At 44.4% G+C, this 25,008-nt stretch overlaps 1 protein-coding gene across 1 annotated transcript in view; it reads right to left on the reverse strand.

Annotated features, from left to right (window-relative positions):
• The window catches only part of LOC125367601 (microtubule-associated serine/threonine-protein kinase 4-like), a 258,812-nt gene that overhangs the window by 155,573 nt on the left and 78,231 nt on the right, over window positions 1–25,008 (reverse strand). The window lies entirely within an intron of this gene.

The raw sequence follows: 25,008 nt of genomic DNA on the forward strand, positions 1-25,008 counted from the left end.
AAGAAAGTAGAACCCTATCACTCCAAAGGTACATCGTGATTTGGCAATGTCAACAATGTCCAACTTGCATTACAAAGTATGGTTGTACAACCTGCCAGATTTCACACACACACACACACACACACACACGGGATCGGTGCATGTGGACATCAGGAATGTGTGTGAGCATATTGCAAAATACAAGAGATACTATGAAAAAATAAATAATTACTAAATTCCTCTATTGCCATTTATACTTCAAATAGTTACAGGTATCACTGAACAGAAGTAAGCCTATTCTTTCATTCTCTGAATAGTGGAGTATAGAGATTTCAAAGTTCCAAATCTGATAGTCGGCATCCTGTTTAGTTGACTGGACTGTTTCTTTTATGCGTTCTGGTAAAAAGCAAGGCACTTATATTTACATATCTCAGAGGACTAGCCCTCTCAAACCACAACAATGCTGCTTTGCTGTTCTCCACAGAAATGAGAAGAGGAGAAATACCTCTTTTAAAATCATAGGCTCTCGTTCCAAATGTCAACAAGCTAAGCCTGTATGCATTTCACTTACAGCAGGAGGTGCATCTTGACTTTGAAAAGTTTCCCCCACCCATTCTGTCAAACAGATATTACAAAATAAAAAGGCCAGCCCCGCATTAGCAATAAATGGCAGCAAACCAGTAAAGCCTCAACATGGAAAAGTTACACAGATTTGCCTCTTTAAAAGTAGTCCATAGGAAATAAGCTAGCATGGCTTATTATTTTTTTTTCATCATAAAACTGCATCTTGTAAAGATCAAGTCATTTATAGAGGAGAATATTGGACAGGTTCTTTAAAGAGCACCAGAAGGCCCAGGTCTGGATAAATGACAAACACAATTAGATCAAAAGAACAGACAGACAAGTGCCTCATCCTATTCCTCTCCTTTTTCTCTTCACTGTTCCCAAGCGAAGTCTTATCACCCACATTTCCACAGAGGAGCTCGGGAGCACATTCACCAGGGTTATTACCCAGAGCCCCACCGAGTGCAGAATACCTGACACACACACCACCACCACCACCCTCCCCCCTTAGCAAGGTGTAAACTTTTCAAACTGTCACCCAATAAACAAAACCCCAGTTGCCAAGGGGCTCTGAGCTCCAGGCAGGGAAAGCATCCGTTCCCTCTCCAGGCAAAGGAACCGCGGTACGGGGTTTGGTGGGGGGTTTTGTTGTTGTTTTTACCTTTGTGTTCGCCGAAGCCTGTTTCCACTCCTCAAGTGAGGCAGCGTAAAGTTTGAGAGCACAGTCCAAAAATTGGGGTCAGACATATCCATTTCTTTCTCTCTTCAATTCACTGCGGGTTCAAGGCCATGAGACCAAGACGGGGAAGAAGGATAAAAGAAACAGAAGAAGAAGAAGAAAAAAAAATAATCCCAATTATCTACTCACTCCCTCCAGAGAAAAACGTGATGTGAACTCTGATCCCAAGAACAACTTGCAGCATGTCTGAGAATCACCCGTCCCGTCCTAGCCTGTAATTAATGCATAGCCATCGCTCAAAGGTTCAGGAAACTTATTTCCTCTTGGGTTTGCCCTCTCCTAGTGAGCCTTGGCCGGCTATAAACTGTAATTACAAGAGTTTAGCCGTGCGTTCGGCTCGAAATGCTGTCTCTGTGTGATTCAGTCCAAGGTACTTTGTCATCTGTTTGGCAGATACCATTTGCAGCCTCTGCAGGGGGGTGGAGGGGGAGGGAGGAGGAGGGCTATTTTAAGTCTTGAGTTCCGGGAGGCTGTGGCCTCTCAGCACAACACCATTCACATCCGAACATGCCCAGTGTGTCCTTTCCTTTTGGTATCTACAAACAAGGGAAAGAATTTGAATAGGAAAAAGCTCTTCTTGCCCTCCCCTCATAAAGCAGGGAGGGGGGAGACAGAAACTTGAAAGGCACTTTTAGAAAACTGGCCTATGGGAACACTTGAACCTGACACCTTGGGGACCCTCCCGGGGTCCGGCTGGAAAGGAGGGGCCGGGCGCCTGCCCACCCTGACACTCCCTCAGTGCTGCCCCCGCCTGGGGTAGCACTCGTGGGCAAGGGGGCCGCTCGGGGGTGCTGCCCAGAAGCAGGCAGCCGGCGGGGGACACCGAGCCTCCTCTGCTGCTCCCCCATCCTACAGCCTGAAATGGATCCGTCCTCGGAAATAAATAAATAATTCCCGCAGCTACCTACGCCAGCGCTGGCTCTAGTGTGTGCTGTGCACACCTGAAGGCAGGGGTGATTCACTGCAGGACGGGGCACAATTAAAACCCGCCCAGGGAAGTCCCCAGTGAGACAGTGACTCTCGGTCACGACGCTGCTTGTTGTGGAGGAACGGCACACAAACGCAAAGCCCCCCTCACTGAAAACCCTCGGTCCAACTCCATTTATGAGTTTACAGCCATCTGACGGATTTGCTGTAGTGCACACTTGTTTGGCTTCAGGGATCTGAACGACAGAGATAGGTAAAGGTCAACCATCACACGTCAATCCGTCGCCAGGCACTGGCTGAACACGTGCCGGGTAGAATCTGTGTCCCTTCCCGCATGCTAGATCTGGGAAGGAAAGAATGAAGGGGAAGGATGAGTCAAACCTGCTGTTCATTTGGAAAACAGGTAATCTTCCAAACCACAGTGCGTGTGCAAACCTATGTAAAGAAAAAAAATTAAACTAGCTGCTTTAAATCTGATGTAACATGCTTGTGGCCCACGAAAGTATTTTCATACCAAAGATGAAGAGTTTCTGAGTATAATTCTTACGCCCTCATTCTTCCATAGTTTCCACAGATATTCACCAGCTGCAGCGGTGCACCGAGTACGTAATATTTTCTCCTCTTACAACTGAAAAACTAAGGCTTGGGGATGGGATCTGAAGTAACAAAACACACTTCCTGAAATACTGAAAGCTTTTCTTCAGCATTTATGTCCTGGACTACATTAACTCTTCTTTCAAAACAAACTGACTAGCTGACCACTTGTGGCTCATGCCTGCAATCTTAACTTCTTGAGAGGCTGAGGTCTGAGGAGGATAGTTCTCAGCTAGCCCCGGCAGACAGATCTTATTAATCAGCAAAACCAGCCAGAAGTAGGGGTATGGCTCAAGTGTTAGAGTACTTAAGCCAAAATGCCAAGTAAAGAACAGAAGGCCCATGGTTCAAGTCCCAGTACTGGTACACAAACAAACAAACACATTCACTGCTACTGCACTTGTGAATTCAAACATACTCAGACTGAAAATATTTGAAAACAAAACTGGGTCACTAATGAATATATACAGACTTTTCTTTTTTGTCATCAATCCCTAAATAATATAACAACAATTTATATAGCAGTCATATTTTATTAGTGATTGTAAGTAAACTAGAGATGATTTAAAATATACAAGAGGATATATACAGGTTATATAAAAAATCACACAATTTTATGTAAGGAACTTGAGCATGTGTAGACTTTGGTAGCCTTGGGGGTTTCTAGAACCAATACCTCACAGATATCTAGGGGCGACTGTACTTTACAAAAAAAGTAGTCCCTACACTCTATTAGGGCTTCTCACTAGTAATACTTTATTTAGCCTGGGTGATTTTGGAGGGAGATTTGATGTTTGCACCCCTGATCTTGACTTCTATTAGATATCAGAAGCAACAATAAAAAATGTCTGCAGACACTGCCGATGTCCTTTTTGTTTTTTTGTTTTTTTGAGGAAGTAACAAGTCAGCCTGCTTGGAATCCAGTGTTCAAGATAAAGACTTTGCTCAGTGAAATGTTATATATTAGGCTTGAATTCTGGATCCAGCCAGTCTATGCTGTCGTCTCCCAATGTAGAAGGATTCCATACAGAACCTCCAAGCGGTTGGCATGTGTAAGAGAAACGAGATGGTACGTAAGTCCTTTATGCAGCCTCCAGCAATACTGTGCGTCGTAATTATAGAAACTGCATTATTGGCAATATAGGAAAGCCAGAGGAATACCACAGAGAGACGAGCCGGAGCAGCTGCCTCACGAGGTGCTCTCCATTCCCGGGGCCAGGAAGAGGACGCCAGGCAGGCACTGATCACTGGCTACTGCTGACCTCCCCACTCACCCGCCAGCTCCTCAAAGCTGAAGACATCTTCAGTCATCTCTATGTTGCCAGTACTTGACGGCTTCTAGTTTAGTAGGCATTTTAAAAATATTTTGGAATGGTTACTTCCAAGGCCCAGACATCTACGACTTCCCTTAAGATGTACTGGAATGATCAGTATTAGCCGATCAACTGATGTTCTCACAGAATCCTGAATTCTGAACAATCCCATGAGGAGGGTGTTAAGTCTCAAAAACATTCCCTTGTTGATTCATTGTTATCTGTAGCTGGAAAGGCCAGGGGTGCTAACATTCCTCAGGTTAAGACCTAAGAACATCACAGGCAAATCCATGGGACTTCCTTGGAGGCCCGCATCCCTATTCCGCAATCAAACCACAAGGAAGATCTTTCTCTTTCTAGGATCACTTTTAGATTAAGCATGCTAATTCCATAATATGTTTTGCCCCCAGTAAGAGCAATCAAGATCTTAAGAGCGGACTTAAAACTGTACTATTCAGGGCTGGGAATATGGCCTAGTGGCAAGAGTGCTTGCCTCCTACACATGAAGCTCTTGGTTCGATTCCTCAGCACCACATATATGGAAAACGGCCAGAAGTGGCGCTGTGGCTCAAGCGGCAGAGTGCTAGCCTTGAGCGGGAAGAAGCCAGGGACAGTGCTCAGGCCCTGAGTCCAAGGCCCAGGACTGGCAAAAAAAAAAATGTACTATTCAAATGACCAGTTAAGAGTTTCTCTGTTGAAACTATAGAAGAGAAAAGTTAGGGGATGAGCAATCAATGTCCAGGAATTATGCAGAGCAGGGTTTGAGTCCAAAGCTAAAAGGGCTGGAACAAGAGCAGATATCTTCCTTGGATGTTTGAGCAGACACAACTTGAAGGAGAAACCGCGGGTGAGATTCACATACTGGATGGTTTGAAGACTTGGTGACTTCTATACTTCTCAACTCTTTGCATTTTTCTTCTTTCCCAAACCCATATAGTTAGCTTCTCCTGTGAGAATGACAGCAACTAAAATGGATATATCAATGACGTACAACACATATTTCTTCTTTTGATTGAATCATGTATACCATGGACTGTGGGCATCAAATGTCAGGTTCAATTCAACTCTGAATTTTAAGGAATTTAAGCAAATTCTCAAAGGGAAGGGTAAAGCATATGCTTTAGCTACATACACTTTCTAAAGTTATTTTTTAACACTTAAAAGACTCAGCAGGGTGTGGGCTTATTAAAACGGAAACAATAAAAACAGGAAGCAGAGCCAAGAAGCCAGAAATGAAGTAGTTAACACAATGAAAGTGCTTGATACATTCCCAAATTCATTTACGATAAGAGTAGGTGTGACACAAAAGTATACTCTGTCTTCTAACCTGTTTGACTTCATTTTGGAATCTATGATTCAGAAGGAAAAGCAGTCAGTAAACACAAGAATTAAAACTGTCATATCTACTGACATTTTCCTAAAGACAAAATAATTATATGGGTAGGAACTAAAGCACAGATTAGCTACAATCACAGTAACACTAGCTCCAGAACTAAGAGGAAACTGAGATTAGTAGAAATTCTTTTTTATAGTAAACACAGAGTTACTTTTCTGATTCTAAAATCCACAAGAATTTTGTTAGAACAATGGAAATTAAAGAAGATAAAAAAATTTAAATCGCCCTACAGCAATCACCAAATGATGACTACTTTAGACAATCTTCTCCAATTACTTTATAATCTAACTAAACCATGACATGATTAGAAATTCTTAAGCATATAGCTGCCCTAGGTGAATATGCAGATATTCAGTCAGAGTTTCTATGTGTTGTACAACACACAAGCCTACACAACGATAGACAAACTTGTGAGCTCACCCTGTTTCTTTCGTTTATTAGGATGAGGTTACTGGCAATTATTTTCCTGAAAAAGGTAAATGAGATTACAAAACAAGCCTGCCATGTTGAAACTAGCACAGGAAGAAATGAGTATATGAGAAAAGGTTAGGCCCTTCACCGTTCTTTTCTCTCCTACATATAAAAAATTGCAATGTCTTTTGTAGTGATGTGTATCTGTCTGCATTTCTACCAGCTTCCCTATGTCCACACAGGAGAGTGTTGAAACATAGTGTACCTGGAGTCTTCTTTCAAACTTATACACTATAAAGAAACTAAGCTCCCCTGGGCAGGGACACTCTGGCCACGTGTCCATGTCCTGTGCAAAAACACAAAGGAAAGAGAGGCTGGTATTGAGTTTCCGCAAGCATGCACCGGACCCTGGCCTGATCTAGCATGTGAGCTCTGACCTATTCCTAGCCCCGTCTCCTGGCCTCTAGGAGTGACCATTTCCCAAGATTTCCCACACCTCAAGGACAGATATATTTTGGTGATTTTCTAGCAAGTCTCCCGAGTTTGAGGATAGGAATACGAAGAATGCACTGCCTGTCCTCAATGAGTGACCCTTCAGGAAATAAAACTCAAAACACGGAAATGCAACCAAGGAGCAGAACGCAGCCAGAATGCCAGTCACAGAACATAGGCTGCAAGGAGGAGAGGTGGGAAGGAAACTCCCCCAGTGGTAACCAAGTTCGTGCTCACGGTGCTAAAATATGGAGGAAAATGACAAGAGAAAGGAAAAATAGGGGCCAATTTGAATGCTGAATGCCAAGAGACAGTGAACGGAGTTACATCAGACCAGAGAGATGATAAAAAAAAAACAACACTTGAAAACAATATCACAAGGCAAGGTTCAGATTTCTAAACTGAATGGATAAGACAGAGGAAACAAAAAGGCTTGACTTCCTTTTCCTGGTAAGCTGAGCAGAGACCTGGTGATGGGGTGAAAGGTAAGGTTCCTGGGTGCAGAGGGACCATCGGAGGGTGGGCTACAACGAAAAAAGAATGCAGCCTTGTCCTCGGGTGTTCTCCGGATCCCAGGAGAAGCATAAGCTCAGAATGGAAGCAAATAACATATCCGCAACTTCACAAACCTAAGAGGAGAGACTAGAGGGACATGGAAGATGAAGAGCTTTGCTACTGAAGCACCGGATCCTTCATCACAGGTGAGCAGAGGGCAATGTGCTCCTGATGGTGTGTGTGTGTGCGCGCGTGTGCGCGCGTGTGTGTGCGTGTGTGTGCGTGTGTGCGTGTGCGTGTGTGCGTGTGTGAAGCACTCCCTGCTTGCAAGGATGACCATGCTCTCTCTTGTCATTTGAGCAGGAGCACTAACAGAAAGGCCCACAACTTAGTCCAACAGAGTGCTATTCCACAGGGAAGGGCGGAAAACATATTCCAGAAAAGGCATGGCAAGGCATCCAAGACTGGAGGGGTTTTCCTGTAAGGAAGCAAGTACAGAGCAGGCCCAGAGGTGAGAGTGTCTGTCTCTCCATTCTGAAACAATTTCCTGGAAGATTCATCAGGGAACACTGAACACTGGCCTCTAACCGCGTTAGAAATCCAATCGCGGAGCTACGAGCATCACCTGGGAGTCACTGTTATCTCTCTCTCACACAGGAAGGCTGCACACACAAAGAAAGGCTTGCTCGTGTGTTGCTGTAAGACTGAACTGTGCAGCCAAGGTTCTGGACAACCTTGATATGAGCCTGCCAGCCCCAATTGATTAGGCCTGTACGTCTCTACTGGCCCAGGCCCCTGGTGGGCGCTGTACAAGAGTGCACTCATGGTAGCAATATGCAGATCTGTTTGCAGATTAGTCCCCACAGGAACAGTTCCTTTCAGGCAGGGGCGGCAGCTCCCTCATATTTAAGTCCTAATATTCCCATAGGGTATATAGGTGAAGAACATGGGAGAAGAGGAAGGAGACAGAGAGCTTACTGAAGGGTAAAGGGAGATGAGTAAGGGGGTTAGCAGGGAAGGAGAGGGAGAGAGAGAGGGAGAGAGGGACAAAGCCAGGAGAGAGAGAGAGAGAGAGAGAGAGAGAGAGAGAGAGAGAGAGAGAGAGAGAGAGAGAGAGAGAGAGAGAGATCAAATTTGTTGGTTCCCAATGAGAAAGATAAATGATAACAACGTTAGTTAGGGTTAGATGCCTGGTATTTCAAAGACTAACACCATGAAAGTTTAAAAACTTTTTTTTCTTCTGTCCATTTCTATTTGAGCTTCCTAAGTCCATGAGTCTGTTCTAGTGTTTATAGATACTGCTCTATTTATTTACTGTCTCAGCTTCCAAAATGTCAGACTACCCACATGCAACTACATGTGGATAGTGGTTAGGTATATGCACACTAACTACTCTTTGTAGGAAATGCTACATCATTTTGGGTGGTCACAGTGAACCCTAATTACTAATCAATGCATTCGACCCTCAGGCTGGAGTTCACTGCAAGGACACGGTGCTTCTGACCCAGAAGCTCGGGCTAAGGTACATTGTTTCTCATGCAGGCCCTGAGCATGAATTACAGTGCAATTATAAGAAGTGTCAATTTGGTTTAAGTGGGTCAGTGTAGTTATATTTAGCCCTTTAGTAGCTGACACCAAGGCCTTGCTGTAATATAAGATCAAGATTAATTTATCAGTTCATCTTTTCTTGAATATTTTTCCAGGTCAGATAACTAAAGTTTTGAAAATTATCCTATTACAATGAGATATAGAAGTCATACAATGAGATACAGACGTACTACATTGGAACAGATTGAGCTAGAAACTATGCCTTATCTAACAACCAAAATTTTATTCCAGCCAGGTACTGCTACTCAAGAAGCTGAGATCTGAGGATGGTGTTCAAAGCCAACCCAAACAGGAAAGCCCATGAAACTCTTTTCCCCAATGTACTGCCAAAAGCCAGAAGTGAAGCTGTGGTTCAAGTGCTACAGAGCTATTCTTGAGCAAAAAAGCTCAGGGACAGCATTCAGGTCCTGAGTTCAAGCCCCAGGACTGGCACAAACACCCACACACAAACACACACACGTTTTACTCAAATTGTCATACATCAGGGTCCTATGTGGGTGAGAATATGCAATCTTTAGCCACGAAAATTTCACACAAGCTTTAATGGCTATATCTATTAAGTTGTATCACCTTTAATGCCAATACAATATTTTAAATGAATATGAATTAACAAGGAAATAGAATGACAGCCATGAGAAGTGTTCACTCTGACTAGCTATCAAAGAAATGCAACTAAAATATCAATCAGATATCAATTTTACCTAACTGGAAAACACTAAAAAATGATAGCACTCAGGGTCACTGGGAAATGAATATTCCCTACCAACGTTCTAGAAAGCAAATTTGGACTTGAAGAATGAAAATACACATGCGCACACACAAATACACTTAAGTACATTTGGATATTTGCATTTATGTTTGAATTATAATGCAACGTTCTGAAATTTAAACAAAGCATATGAAGTATATGCAAAAAAATTATGAATAGAGAAATGAATCTCAGAATTTCTTGTAACAGGGGGATCAATAGGTGTAAGACAAAGGCACTTATTAATAAATCCTGAAACAATCCTGAAGTGATATTTTAAGGAAACCACTATAATAGGCTAAACAATTAATTCCAAGGACTTCTAAGTTCTATTCAGTAGAACCTGTGAATTACATTATTAAGTGGCAAGATGCATTGTGAACATGTGATTAAGATTTTGAGATTGAGAGATTTACTAGGTTGTTCACATAGGCCTTAAAGGTCACCACAAGAATCTCTGAGAAGTAGATTAGAGATTTGAAAAAGGTGGGAATATGAAGCTAAAATAAAGTGCTACACTACTAGTTTTGAAGATGGAGTCTCCTCCCCCCCCCCACCCAGCTAAAGAATGCAAGGAATGCACTAGCAACTAGCCAGGGAAGGAAACAAATCCCAGCCTAGTGCTTCAAGGAGCTGAGTCCTGTGGGCACACTGATGTGAGCACAGGGAAACTGACTTGGGGCTTCTGAACTTACAACTCTAAGAGAATGAATGGATGTTGCTTTAAATCACATAGCATAGCATAATTTGTGGTGGCAGCCGGAAAGCTTAAACAATAATGTTTCCAAAACATACAATGAATAGAAAATGATCCTGAGATAATATATGGCCCCTCTCTCTCCCTCCCACTCTTCCCCCCTCCCTCCCTTCCTCCCTCCCTCCCCCCTTCTCTCTATACATATATATACACATATACATGTATATGTGTATATATATGTATATATATATGTATGACCTTAAAGGATGAAAAATAAAAGCATTTTAGTGAACATTTGTATGGGATTGATTTTATTCTTTATACTTTTTACATTATTTAAAGTAGTTTTACAAAGTGGATATACTTTCATATTTTAGGAATAAAAAGCTATTTTTAATTAAAAATAAATTGCAAGCGGGGCAGTGGTGGTTTATGCCTGTAATCCTAGCTACTCAGGAGGCTGAGATTTGAAGATCACGGTTCAAAGCCAGCCAGGGCAGGAAAATTCATACAACCCTTATCTCCAATGAACTCTCCAGAAAGCCAGAAGTGGTGCTGTGGTTCAAGTGGCAGAGTGCTAGCCTTAAGCTGAAGAGCTCAGAACAGCACCAAAGCCTAGATTTCAAACCTCACCACCAAAGAAAAAAATCAATTGCAATTTTCAGAAATTACGCATTGGATAGTCTTGTTATCATGACTTGGAAGTTCAAGTTTCTGAGAATTTTAGAATACTTTGGAAAGTTTCTAAGATTAAGAAAGAATACATATATTCACTATGACATTTTAAAAATTGATTGACATATTGCACACGTGATCTAAAATGCATGTGTAAAGGGCTGTATAATCCTGAAAATATATCCTAAAATTGCTTTTGAAAACAAGGCTTTCCTATTTCCAGAAAATTCATAAAATAAAAATGAGAAATTATCTCTGTTTTCTGGACATAAATCCTTACTTGACTCTGGCAACTGGGAAAGTGGGTGTTTTCAAACTTGCCTGGATGATAAACCTACACAATGCTTTGTTTTGGGGCGAATATATGCATTACTGCTCACAGGTTGGTGAGTCTGAGCATTTATGTGAACGGTTTTCCATTCCAGACCACTTCCTAGCAGCATGTCATAAGGCTTCTCCCTTCATCGCTCAGAAAAAATCATATGCATTTGCTTCTAGTATTTTCTAGATATTACTACAGCAAGAATGAGGTTCTTCATTTAAAAGTACTAATATAATATGTAACAACATAATTAATAATTACATTTATAATATAATTATAAAATATATTAAAGTTTATAAAATAGTTACGTTAGTAATCAATTCTAACAATACAATATATGAAAATATATAGTATAATGCAGCCCACCACAAACCTGCACTCTTTCATGTAGCTAGAGAACCCAGATTTGGCTCTCTTTTCTTAAGGGGACTATAAAGATAGGCAAGGCGAAGACTCCGTTTCCAACCAATGCATTGGCACATTAGAGAAGACGGCCATATTAAAGTCTGTGATGACCAAAACCTTTAAAAAAAATTATTACAGTTTATCAGAACCATAAAAACAGCCATCCAGTTCAACCAGATGGATGACAATAGGTAGACGGCTATCAGAATGATTGAAGAATTGTTTCTATTAGTAGTCCCTCAGAAGTGAATTATATACAAAGTTATTTATTATTTATTTGTCAATCGTGGGGCTTAAACTCTGGGCCTGCGTGCTGTTTCTGGGCTCTTCAGCTCAAGGCTAGAGCTCTATCACTTGAGCCACAGCGCCACTTCCAGTTTTCTGGTGGTTAATTGGAGATAAGAGTCCCAAGGACTTTCCTGCCTGGGCTGGCTTTGAACTGTGATCCTCAGATCTTAGCCTCCTGAGTAGCCGGGATTACAGGTGTGAGCCACCTGTGCCCAGCTTATAATAAAGTTATTTTTAAAATGCTAATATATCAAGAAGAAAAGAAAAAAGGAATACAGTGAGATGACATGTATAAAACAGAAACAGATAACTGAAGAGGATAGAGCAAATTCTATGTACACAGGACAGAAAAAGGATGCTAGTTTGGAACACCGAACAACTCAGTAAAGTTTTCACTGTAGATAGAATGAGAAAAGAACAATAGAGTTTCAGGTGCCCTGGCCTGGCCCCCACTGCCCGCAAAAGGGAACGGTTCTACCACTTCTTACCTAGATTAACATGGCTCCCTTCCTGCTTCCTGAGACTTCTCACTTTCAATGTGAAGCCATTCTTTCAAAACCGCCCAGCCCCAGCAGGAGCACACAGTCGATCACCCTACCAGGAAGCAGAGTTCAATGGCTCCCCACTGTTTTATATATTTCTCCAAGGATGTCTTCCCTCCCCCTACCACGCACCAGCTGGGATCAAAATGCCAACCTTGGAGGGCCTCTCAGCATCCACTGACTCGAGAATCGGGGGAGTGAAGTTCAGAAGTTCATCTTCCACCAATATGCCCAAGCGACACCACCATGTACATCAGAGACGCCTGCTAGAGAGGCACTTCCTTGACACACTCAATTTCTTTAAATGGAAGAGTTTTTGGAGGTGGTGTCCTGTTGTCTGTCCTGCCCCATCCGTGCGGGCTAGTTTATGCCCCAATCACAGTAAGATGTGTTCGTGCCAGAAATATTGAATTACTCTAAGCTCCCCAGACACAATACGTTCTGCCACAGCTCATCGCCTTTGCACAGCCTGTTCCTTTTTTGTTTGTTTGTTCTTTGTTAAGACTTTCCACCTTCTTCTCTCGGCAAACCTCTGCTCACCTTTCATGTCTGAGCGATAAGGTCACCTCTCCAGTCAGGTTTGCGAGACTTTGTCCTGGCTCCCCAGTAAAGCTTACGCATTCTGTGCTTCTCTTAAGGCAATCTCTCTAAGACAGCATGGTGTGGTGTTCACTGGTCTAATGCCCCACTAGGCAGTGAGCACTCCAAATACAAGAGCAGGTACTACTCATCTGAGTATGGCTCAAAGTACCACGCCGACACTCGGTGGAATGAATGGACGTGCATCGATGCTTTTCTAAGGTCAGTGGGAAAACATCAAACAAACCCGTCAAGTTTCTAGTTCTCTAACTCCTATGTACAATCCTTGCTGCCTTTTAAATATATATGTGGATATTAATTTTATTGTTATGATTAAGGTGTTGCACACAGGAGTTACTGTTTCATAAGTCAGGTAATGAGTGCATTTTTTTGGACAATACCACCCCTTCCTTTTTTATCAGTTGGTTAGATGCTTTTTCTCTGAAACTACTGTCATTATCAACAGTCTCCATAGGGAGTAATGGTAATAACAATATAAATTAAGGCAGAATTTTAACAGTTTATTAGAAACCGAATAAAACCACTATCAGCTTTTCAACTTTCCTCACAGTATTAGCTGAAATGAAGAATTATTTTGTTTCTTTAAAAGGACAGCAGCAAACAGGAGCTCGGGCAGAGTGACCTTTTTTTTTCTGAAGCTGGAAACTCAATCTTGTGGGAACATGATGAACACACGCAGCCCACAGCAGAGAACAGAGCCAAACGGAAGGTGTCACATCAACAGCACCCAGGATGCAGTGTGTAGGCTACCAGCTCACTGCCGGGGCTCCTGACTCCCACGTGTCACTTTCCACAGTAAAATCTTCTGGAGCTCAAGTGGGCAAAGACTAGCACAGATCAACGGATGGAAGTGACACTTGACAGTCTGCCCCCTCTGTTCTTCTCCTGATACATTTCCTCTTCCTTGGCAATGGTCCCTTCCAACATCTCGTCCCTGCTCTGACTGACAGTCCTAAGACCACCTAAGGTTTTAACTAAGAATTCATGTTGTAGTTGAAGATGTGGACCATTCAGCTGCACTCACAGTTTAGAAAGAATTAAATGTTTTAGAGCCAGATAGAGATGTAGGCGCTAAAAGGGTCCACTCAGCACTGCACTGCAGAAGTTTGAGGTTTGGGGACAAGGGTACCCACTACAATTTGGGAGCAGGCTCACCAGAGAGTGCTGGTTTACACCTTATCTCCCTTCACTAGGGAGAAACAGAAACGAAGGGGCAGATCTCAGAAAGCACCATTCGTCCCTGATATACACACCCCACTGTCACTTCTTCTACAAATCTGCAGCCACTAAAAATGGCCATTATGAAGATTATACAACAGCAGGGTGATATGTTCCATGGGGGCGGGGGGGCGGGTTAGAAGTGGTCAAAGGATAGCGAGGGGATGTGCTGGCTCAAGCTTGTAGCAAAGAGGAGAGGCTCACTCGCGGCTGAAGCCCACCCAGGGCATGCGAGTTTGCAAGACTCTGTTTCAGCCAATGGCAGGGCACAGTGAATATGCCTGTTACCACAGAACCAAAGCAGCATTGCGAATAAGAGGACTGGAGTCCAGAGAAGCTGAGCATAAAGCAAGACTCTCTCTGGAACAAAACAACACAGAGAAAGGACTGGTGGAGTTGATTAAGGGGTTGAGCATCTGTTTACCAAGCAAGAGGTTGTGAGTTCAAACCCCAGTAACACCACACACAAGAAAAACCACCATAAAACTGAGTTATGATTCTAATGGTACATAATCATACATGCAGACAAAATGTAGTGATTGGTAGGCTTCATGGAGAACTGAAAATAATTTACTGGAGGGGATTTTTCAGGTAATTTTAATTTCTGATACAGTTTTACTAATATGTGAAAACATTAGCTTTTGTCAATTGTTCCCTAATCTTTAATAATTTATCCCACAATTACATCAATTTGCCCAGCTGCTAACTCAGCTCCCTGAAGCAACTCCAACTACTTTCAATAACACTGCATGATACAAAAGCAAAGCACACAGAAAAGAACAAGAGCTAGACTGTCTTCAGGTGAGGGGGGAGGGAAGGCAGACTTCAATGGTTCAAACTGTCTGTCTCCAGAGGGTAAAAGATAATCATCAATTAATATTGAATGGTATCAGGGGCTACTATCAAAGTCCTTTCTTTCCAAACAACCATTTTTTCTGTTTATACATCGTAAGTATTTAATACTACATTGTTGGGGATTCACACTGCCCTTACCCCAGCCTGGGGGCAGTGTAAAAGCTAGCCACCCCCATCTTTCGGCTTCAACCGGAAGAGAAGTCCCCGCCCCTGGGGGGCGAGCACGTGCGTGCCATCATGGCGGCGGAGCCCCCAGAGACCCAGCTCTTGGAGGGCTGTGGTCCCCAACCAAAGAGGAAGTTTCATGACATCACCTGATGGGCAGCCCAGCTCAGCCAATCAGCTAGTCAACCCAAGTCCCTCCTCTTCGTTCCCACCATTACCGTTATGTAAACCCCCTCCCTGAGTAAAGATTCTTTTGAGACCGGTGGACCATCCAGACCGACTCCCTGGAATTTCTTTCCTGCGTCGGCTCCGGACACGTGAGGGGGACGGACAGGGAAGGGGATTTCGGCATTTCTCCTCAGCGTAGCGCAGTCCACAAAGATACGCTTTACTCCTTCTGCCGACGGGAGGGGTAAAGCCGAGTTTCTTTCATAGTTTGGGATTTGGGCATCTCCCTGGGAGAAGCGGGCAGAGGGGTCTTGAACCCCAACACTACATGTTTAAAAGCAGCAATGCAGAATTCTTGGCTTAGGAAGATCCACCCAGTAATTCTATCCCACAAATGGTTTGGATACATTTCCATGAGCTGCCAGGACTGTACTGGGACTTCTGTTGTTATTTGTTATCACCTAATTCCTGAGGCTAGATACTTTAGAGGAAAATAACTTCTATTTAACTCATAGTATGGGAGCGTCAGAGCAGGGATCAGCTCTGGTGAGGGCAAAAGTATGAAAGAGTGAGGGGCCAAGTGTATTGCACAAAACAACCCACTCAAGGGAACTAGCCAGAGCACTGTGATGACCCCTTTATTCCCTCCCAAAGGTAAGGCCTCCATGGCTTAAGCACCTTCTACCTCTCAAAGGGTCTTTTAACATCTATACCGAGGACCAAGCTTCCAGCCCCGGAATCTTTGGGAACAAACTCTCAACTATATCTAAACCATACCAAGGATCTAAACACGAGGTATTATTTGCCACTTGTAGCTTTATTGAAAAGTGAAGCCAGTTGTGTGTAAGTTGGTTAGGAAGCTCTGGCAAACTCAGAAAAACTGTCTGGGTTGTTCTTTATGAATCAAAAGGAAAAAGGGCAGCCAGGTGCTATGGCTCGAGCCTAACTACTCCTACCCTAACTTCTCAGGATGCTGAGACCTGGAGGATCATAATTTGAAGCCATCCTAGCAGAGAAGTCCACAAAACTCCATTGGGCAAACGGCCAGAAAAAAAGCAGATGCTTCTCAGCAGAAGTGCAAAAGACCAGTGAATACATGAAGAAAGACTCAACATCTTTGGTCATCAAGGAAATGCAAAGCAAAACAACACAGATTCTATCTCACTCTGGTCCAAAAGGCAATTACCAAGAACCCAAGCAACAACAAATGCTGGTGAGGAGGCAAGGGAAGAAGAATGTTCATGCCTTGTTGGTCAGGATCTAACTTAGTACAATCACTTTGGAAGGTAATCTGGACACACACACACACACACACACACACCCTAATCATGCAATGACCATATGACCCAGTGAAAATGCTTTTAGACATTTATCTGAAAGACTGAAAAACAAGATTCAACAAAGGGACCTGCACACCCATGCTCATTGCATCAAAGTTCACAATAGCTAAGTTATGGAAACAGCCGAGATGCTGATAAGCACGAATAGATCTATCTATCCTATCTATCTATCTATCTATCTATCTTATCTATCTTATCTGTCTTATCTATCTATCTATCTATCTATCTATCTATCTATCTATCTGTGTACATTTAATTCACCCACCAGAAATAATAATATTATGTCATTTACAGGGAGAAAATGGACCTGAAAAAAATTATATCCGAGTGAAGTAAACGAGGCTCAGAGAGACAAGGAACATGCTTTCCCTCATTTATGGAAATTAGACTTAAAATATAGACATATTTGAGAACACATTCAGGGCCGTATGCACATATACATAGTCAAGCTGACTGTTGGCTTCCATGTGTGTATCCCCTTTGAACTACTACGGGAAGTTCAACAAAAAGAATGTCACAAATCTGAAACACATGTTGACTGAGGGGGGGTGGGAGCTAAAAGGGAGGAATAGATAAATAAAAGGAAGAATAGTGGGTGAAAATCATCTAATATACTCATGTTTGTCCCTTTCTTTTTTTTGGTCTGAGACCAGGACTTGAACTCAGTACCTGCAGCCGCTTTGCTCATTGGTTAACACTCAACCATCTGAGCCATGCCTCCAATCCCTTAAGGTACATGTTTGAGAATGGAACTAGAAAACCTGAAGAGACCAAGGGATATGGGGGGGGGGGGGGGTTGGGGGAGTGGTGGGAGGAGTGGTTCTGAGAAACATTCTTTATACATACAAATAGACATGGTAAATTGAAAAACAAAAATCAGAAACAGCAAGAAGGTGGGCAGGAGGTGTGGCTCAAGTGGTAGAACACCAGCCTTAAGACATCCAAATGAGAGCACAAGACCCCTGAGTCCAAGACTGTGCATCAGCACAACATGAACAATGAGAGAGAGAAAAGAGAGAGGGGGTGAAATTAAGGAAAGGAAGGGAAGGGAAGGAGAAAGGCCACAGACGGGTCTGACACTCACACAAGTGTGTCCCTGCGCCCCTGCAGAGTGATGACATGCTTCAAGAAGGGGACTAGAAGGCTTCGTGGCATCTCATGAATATGCCATCAACTACTTGGAATACCCTCCAAGGAAAGTAAATAGAAACAAGGAGAAGACGAGGAGGAGGAACAGACCAGAGACCAGAGTATGCCGCCAGAGCCAGCTTTTCCAATGACACAGTGAGTAGCAAAGGATGTCCCCATCCCAGGGCCTGAGGAACATCTCTTCTCCCAGCCCTCGGGCCCCTTGGGGGTGGTGAAGGGACAGTCACTCATGTCAGTGATGAAGCAACGCGAGATCTTGGATTTCAGAGTGCGTATGTTCTAAGAAGCTTACACTGAAAACCAGATTCAGAATCTTGCTTGTTTCTATGTCTCATCTAAAGAAATAGCATTTCAGGAAGGAAGACTGAATTGATAAATGCTATTCTTGCAGAAACAGTTCAATAAATAAAACGATAACATTTGAGAATCTAATTTGCAAATCTAATCTGCCAGATTCCAAGAAACACTGGAGTAGATTCATAACCGGAACTTTAAAAGTCCAGAGAAATAAGACCAGAAAAAGCCTCAGAGAAATATGTAGATCTACTTTACCAATAGAGAGACGAAGAAATTTGGAATGGTCAATTTGACTCTTGAAATTTGACTATGGAACTGATTTCATAATTAGAATATTCTTCTGAGGTTGTTGCTTTTAAAATAGCAGAGTTCCCAAAGCTGTTTAGAAATGGTGTTTGAAAAGGCCATAGTTTTATTTTGCTGACCAAACATAAGGTCCAGTAGTCCATATATTTTTCTGTGTATCAATGATTTACCTTGGCTTTACTAGGATAGTGTTCTACCATCTGAACAACACCTCCAACCCAGCTATTTTGGTTAACTTGGATATGGAATCTAGAGAATTTCCTTAAACTTGCTCAGTTTCCAAGGTAGCTAGGATTATAGGCATGACTACCAGCTAAGTGATGTTAATGTCTTACCACACTAAATCTTCCATATAGCTGTCAAAAAATGGCCAACAACATCTCTATTTCACTTCCTCTGGGTCTCCCTATGACAGCAGTGAGGGGTGGCTGGAGAGCAAGGATTGAAACAGGGACACTGGATCTAGCTGGCGCCATCTTGGCCAGGTGGGGGTGATAGGGTATTTGGTTTAGCTGGCGCCATCTTGGTGAAAGCAGGGAAGTCCATCCCACCTCCCAGGTGATGGGTGTGCCTGAATTCCTAGAGGCAGGGGTGGGGAATTGGATGATAGGTTCTTGGACCTATCAGTCCTGTGCCTTGAACTTGGGAGACTTGAGTTTCCTAGGACACTACTCCCTGACACTGACACTATTTGGGTGTAAGCATTTAAAACAGACACTTAAGAACCTAATTCCTTTTGTTTTAACTTTAAAATGTCTATCATATGCATTGCTTTCTTTTAAGAGGCAGGGGGAGTTTTGAGGTTTAAACTCAGTTCCTCCTCCTTGCTAGACAGGCACTTTACCACTTGATTCATATCCTAGCCCTTTGTGTTGAGGGCCTTACACTGGTTCAAGTCCAGCCTGGACCATGAGTCTCCTATTTAGCTTCCCACATAGTTAGGATTGCAGGCAAATGCCACCACACCAGTTTTTAATTGATCGAGAGAGGGTCTTATTTTTGCCTGAGCTGGCCTTAAGCAATAATCTGTCAGATCTCCAGTTCCTCAGTAGCTAAGAGTACAGGTAGAAGCTCACAGACTCAGCCATATCTATTTATTCTCAAAAAAAAAAAGTTTTCTTTTTCTATTGGTTGAAAAAAATTGGCTTATGTGGCTACAATTTTGAGTGTACTCTTGGAAATTCAAAAGGTTTGTCTGAGATTCTATTTCTTTCATAAGGGAAAAAAAGTACTTCATCATATAAAACAGGACTTTTCCAGGTCTATGCTTCTTTGCCAGTGTGAGTTTTCTGCATGGTGGAGGCTGAGACCGCAGCTCTGCCCAAGGCGTTCCTGTAAGTTCTGGGTTTCCACAAAGTTCAGTGAGACAGCGAGGCCTCCCGCTGACCACTCCCCCGCCCCCATGCTCTCTGCTGTTGCCACTTTTGAGGAGAAGTGGATGTCTGGCAGGGGAAATAAGGAGCCAAAGAGGATGAAGGAGGCACAAGGAGAGTCAGAGGCAGCACAAACGTATTTCAGAGAATCCCAGAGAGGACAAAAGAGTCTGAAAGCCACGTGAAACCATCGAGGTCTCCAAACCTTTGCCTGGGGAATCCCCGTCTGACTCTGGCACGGTGCACTGGCGTCCCACCGCACACATATCCTATAAAACGTACCTAAGTATTTTATGTTTCTGCTCCACATCCCAGAGTCATCACACATACTTGGAAGTTTCTCTGAAGTGCAAAGAACGAAAATGGAAGCTGTTTGCAAATATAACACTTCCCTGAATGTTAACGCCTCTCCACGCTGTGTAAGAGGAGACTCACACAGCAGTGGGGAACGTGGGCTCTGGGGCCTCGGCCTGGCTTTCTGTGACAACCGCAGTGTGTAGGGAGATGTTCTTGGGAAGTTACTCAGCCTCTGAGTGCCCTGGCTTCCCATTCTATAAAATGGGGATGACAGTTCTTCCCTCACAAGGCTGCTGCTAGGATCATGTTAATATTTTTAGGTGTTAGAACAATGCCCATACCCCAGAAGTACTAGCCAGTATTATAGCTACTTCACACCTGATGGATAAAATGGTTCTGGAAGAATCCTTCACTTTCCACAGCAAAGCTGCTCATCCACTGGAGCTGTCCTGAAGGAACAGGACAGAACTCAAATTCCAAGCCGACATAACCATACACCAAGGGTTAGGCCAATACTTTACATTCTACCCTTTTATGGCAGGCGCGGGTGGCTCACGCCTGTGATCTTAGCTACTCAGGAGGCTGAGATAGGAGGATTGCGGTCCAAAGCGAGACTTAGCAAAGAAGTCCACGAGAGACTCTTATTTCCAATTAACCACCCCAAATCGGCAGGGCTGTGGTTCAGGTGGCGAGTGCCAGGCTTGGACAAAGGAAAAACAGACAAGGGAGGGCAAAAGGCCTTCAATTCAAGCTCCGGTATCTGTACCCCTCCAAAAAATAAAACCTGAGTTTTCCTTCCAGTGGAGATTCTTGCTTAGGCGATCTGAATGCTGAGGGGGTGATGACCCCTTGCAGGTCACTGAGTAGGCACAGAAGCAGGGGGACTGAACACCTGTCCTTTCCCCCAGGACAAGTGGCGGAGTCACTGCCCCCTAGTGGCCGAGCTTACAATTACAGCATCCCCCAGGCTCGTCCTTTGGGGCTGTTGTAATGGAAAGAAACCAGAGGACACTCAACTTGAGCCAAAGTCAGTTTTAATCCAGTGGGGAGCAAGGCTCAGGATAAAAAGCCACTAAGGTTTGTTGTTGTTTTTTTTAAAAAGATAAAGCAATATTAAACATTTCCACAGTGTCATAAATTATTAGCCTTAGCATCCCAAACAGAGCAACCTTAATTAAATGTAAGCTCATTGCAAGCATTTCGTACTTCAGTGTCCTCTAAGTACAGTCAGTGGAATGCACATGATAAATAGCTTTTTGTCTCCCTAAGATTTTTTTTTATGGATGGGGCTCATTAGTTTACATAATCATCCCTAAAACTAGGGCAGCGCTCCACGTGTCGCTTTGCAGTAAAATATTAATCCTACCAAACCAAACATTTGACATGATCTTCTAGGCCTGGAGTATTTTCCTTAAACCAGTAACTTCACAGAGGCAGAAAGGAGCAAGAAAATAAAGAAGGAAATCCCATGTTTCCTCCAACACCGTTGTTACATCCAGAATCTGCTACGAGGGGAACTGGACTTGCTTAAGGAATAACGAAACGAGGGACAGGCTGTCTGTCCTCAGCCATTTCAGCCGTGCAAGCATCCAGTATTCCTGAAGGGTTCAGATGCTAAAAACACATGGCATGGCACTCGGTGTATGCTGTACACTGAGAGGGGAGCTCTGCGGGAGGGGAAGGGCGGGGAAGGGAGGGAGGAGGGAGGAAGGAAGACTGGTCACACCAACTAGGCTGTAAAATGATGATTCATTTCACACTTAGAAAATCACCAAAGAAGGTTCAAAATACCACTAGCAAAATGGGGAAGATCGTTCTGAAACAAGGCTCTCTTGTTTTCTTTCACACAAACTTTCTATGTACATGCACACATTCTACCAAAAAAAGAAAATCAAGTAACTTCTGAGCTAAAATGTGCCTGCTGGAGAAGATATTTCAAACCTTTGTGCTGTTTAACACAGAGGCAGCAAGGAATTTGCTTTCTCACAGGCAGAGCCATGAGCAACCTGACCAGTCTATGTCATCTCAAGGTCATTTTAAGTTTGGAGAGGGCCACATGCCAGTGGCTCACATTGGCAATCCTAGCTACTCAAGAAGCTGAGATCTGAGGATGAAGGTTGGGAGCCAGCTTGGGCAGAAAAGTCTAGGAGACTCGTCTTCAATAAACCAGCAAAAAGCCAGATGTGGGGGTACGGTTCAAGTGGTAGAGTCTCAGCCTTGATGGGAAAAGCGGGAAAAGCTAAGCAAGAAGAGAAATCCTGATACTGGAGCGCACGCACACACACACACACGCACACGCACGCGCACACACACACGCGTGCACACACACGCGCGCGCACACACACGCGCACACACACGCGCGCACAACGCACACACACGCGCACACACACGCACACACGCGCGCACACACGCACACACACGCGCGCACACACACGCACACACACACACACACACACACACACCCCGCTAAGAGGGAGGTACATGTGGCAGAGCTGGGCACATACAGATTTGGGGGAGAGGAAAACACAGGCAGTGTTGAGGAGCGAAGAATGTGAGGTTTATGCAAGTTTCGTCTGCTGTGCTGGAAATCTGCCTAAGAGCTGATGGTCTCAGCATTCAGGCATGCGGGGCTGGAGAATGATACACACATTTATCATTTTTAAAAATAATAAAGTCAATGATTTCCGTTTAGGATTGGACGAATGCTTGTTAGCCTCCCATTCCAGCCCAGGCTCTAAGCATTTCCCGTCCCCCCTCCCGGGCTCCTCCCAGCTGCTCCCCAGGAGCCCTGGTTCCCTGGCCTGTGACCCTGGCTGGTCCCCCCCCACCTGCCACCCCCCTCCCCCCACCCAGCAGGACTTCCCTACTAGCTCCTTTTCTCTTCCTGATCTACACACAACTTCTCATCGCACACCGAATCAGACAAAATGAACCCTGCGTCTTGGGTGGGTTATTGCAGGGGCGCTAGGTGCTTCCCTGTGCGTCCTCCCCAGGGAAGGTCGGAGCAGTGCAGGCGGGCCTTGGGGTCATTATCGACAATCAATACCCCGGGAATGAGGAAGGAGCGGGCTATGATGCGTGCACACATTACACGCAGGGGACTTCAGATAAACCAAGCTGAGCTTTCCGTGCTAGCCTCACTGCTGAGTCTTGTCTAACCCCATGGCACGGGGAAAGCACCCCCCCCCCCCCCCGCCCGCCGCATTTCACACTCCGCCTCCAACGCTCATCTTACCCACCCCATCTAACCTCTCCTCTAAGCTGCCTCTCCCAGCTTACCTCTTCCCAAAGGTCTTCCCAGCCACCCCGACATCAGGAACAGCTTACATGTTGAAGGGAAAGCACCACTAAGTGGCAAACTCATCCTAGGCCCATGGCTAGAAAAATACCCGAAAGCAAAACAACAACAATAACAACAACAAACTGGAGGCATGGCTCAAGGGGTAAAAATAAAATAGAAATAAAAGAAGAAACGAACACAGGCAGAAATCGAACCCCCCACTTCAGTCTAAGCAGCTAAGGTACTTCCTGAGCTCACCCCCCTCCTCCACAGCAAGTAGAAGAAACTGTAAAAAAAAAGGGAAATCAGATCAAGAATTCAGGTGCAAGAAACTCAAGTGCTTCCTGCCATGCTCAAAGAAAAGCCCACCACTTCCTGCGGCTGACCCCAGCGGGGCTCCGCTCCCCGTCTCCGCCAGTCCCCACCCCCCCAGGCCCACTGGGTCCCTCGCAGGGCGCTTGTGCCCCAGAGACTCCTTAGGGGAATGTTTCTGATGGGGAGTTTCCATGGCTGTCCTGCGTGCTGTTCAGCGCTGGCTTCCCCTCCATGCCACTCGGTCAGAGAAGCCCCCTGACCTGCCTGCTTCACTTCTCTGCAGATCAGGGATCACTCTCCAATATGCTTCCCAGTGTGTAAGGCGGATCTCTGTCCCTCCCATACACTCCCAGTATCTGTCCCCCGTGCTAGGGCATATGCTCTGGGAGGGCAGAGATCTTCTCTTTCTTCAGATGTGTGTGTGTATGTCAGGCCTGGGTCCTGAACTCAGGGCCTGGGTGCTGTCCCTGAGCTTTTTCACTCAAGGCTAGCACTCTATCAGTTGTGCCAAAACTCTACTTTTGGCTTTTTGGTGGTTCACCGGAAATAAGAACCTCACAGACTTTCCAGCCCAGACTGGCTATGAACCACGATACTCAGATCTCGGCCTCGTGAGCAGCTAGGGTTACAGGCATGAGCTACCAGCACCCAGCTTTTCTCTCTCCAATTTTCCTGTATCTTCAGAGCCTAGGACACAGCCCAGCTGGTACTGGACGCTTAAAAACACCTGTTGAAATGAAGGACCTTTCAATCACGGTCTGGTTCTGACCTCAGCTCCGCCAAACATCTTAAACACACAGCTGAAAGACTCAGAAAGGCATGGTCCAGGCTTCCTGGTGCCCTCCTCCGTTTCTATCTGATGACATCTCACTGTGACCTCCACTATCTGATGTGTTTCCCAGGATTTCCACCCACACGGAGGCCCTGTAGAAAGCTTGACCCCAGAATAAACCCTCTGTCAATGAATCACAAAGTGACGTAAGGAAATAACTGAAGAACATGGAGCCCTCCAAGATCTCATCACCTGCTGGGTCAGAGCTGCTCACTGACCAACCTCATGTCTGGCGCCTCCTCTCCATCACAGAGACTTGAACTCTGGGACTTGGAGATGCTACAAAAACGGCTGGCATTCATACGCAGCAAACAAGAAAACAGCAAGGGACAATGCCATAGGTGCTTTGCAAGTGGAAGGGGGTGTCCAATCTCTCAGAGAGAGGCTCAGCCACTCCATTCCATAAATGTCATTCACCTTTAAAGCATCATTCTCAATCCCAGCTCCTGTCAAAGTCACAACACTAAGATCCAGACTCTGAATCAAAGCGTAACCAGTGGCCACGTAACTGTAACGGGCATTAGAGATGAGCCATCTGAAGGAATGCATTGGGGTCACCTTGGAGCTCACCCACAAAGTGCTGCATAGGCAGAAACTGGCCTGTGGCGTCATTCAGAT

Source organism: Perognathus longimembris, chromosome 19 (assembly GCF_023159225.1).
Source record: "Perognathus longimembris pacificus isolate PPM17 chromosome 19, ASM2315922v1, whole genome shotgun sequence".
Taxonomy (NCBI): Eukaryota; Metazoa; Chordata; class Mammalia; order Rodentia; family Heteromyidae; genus Perognathus; species Perognathus longimembris.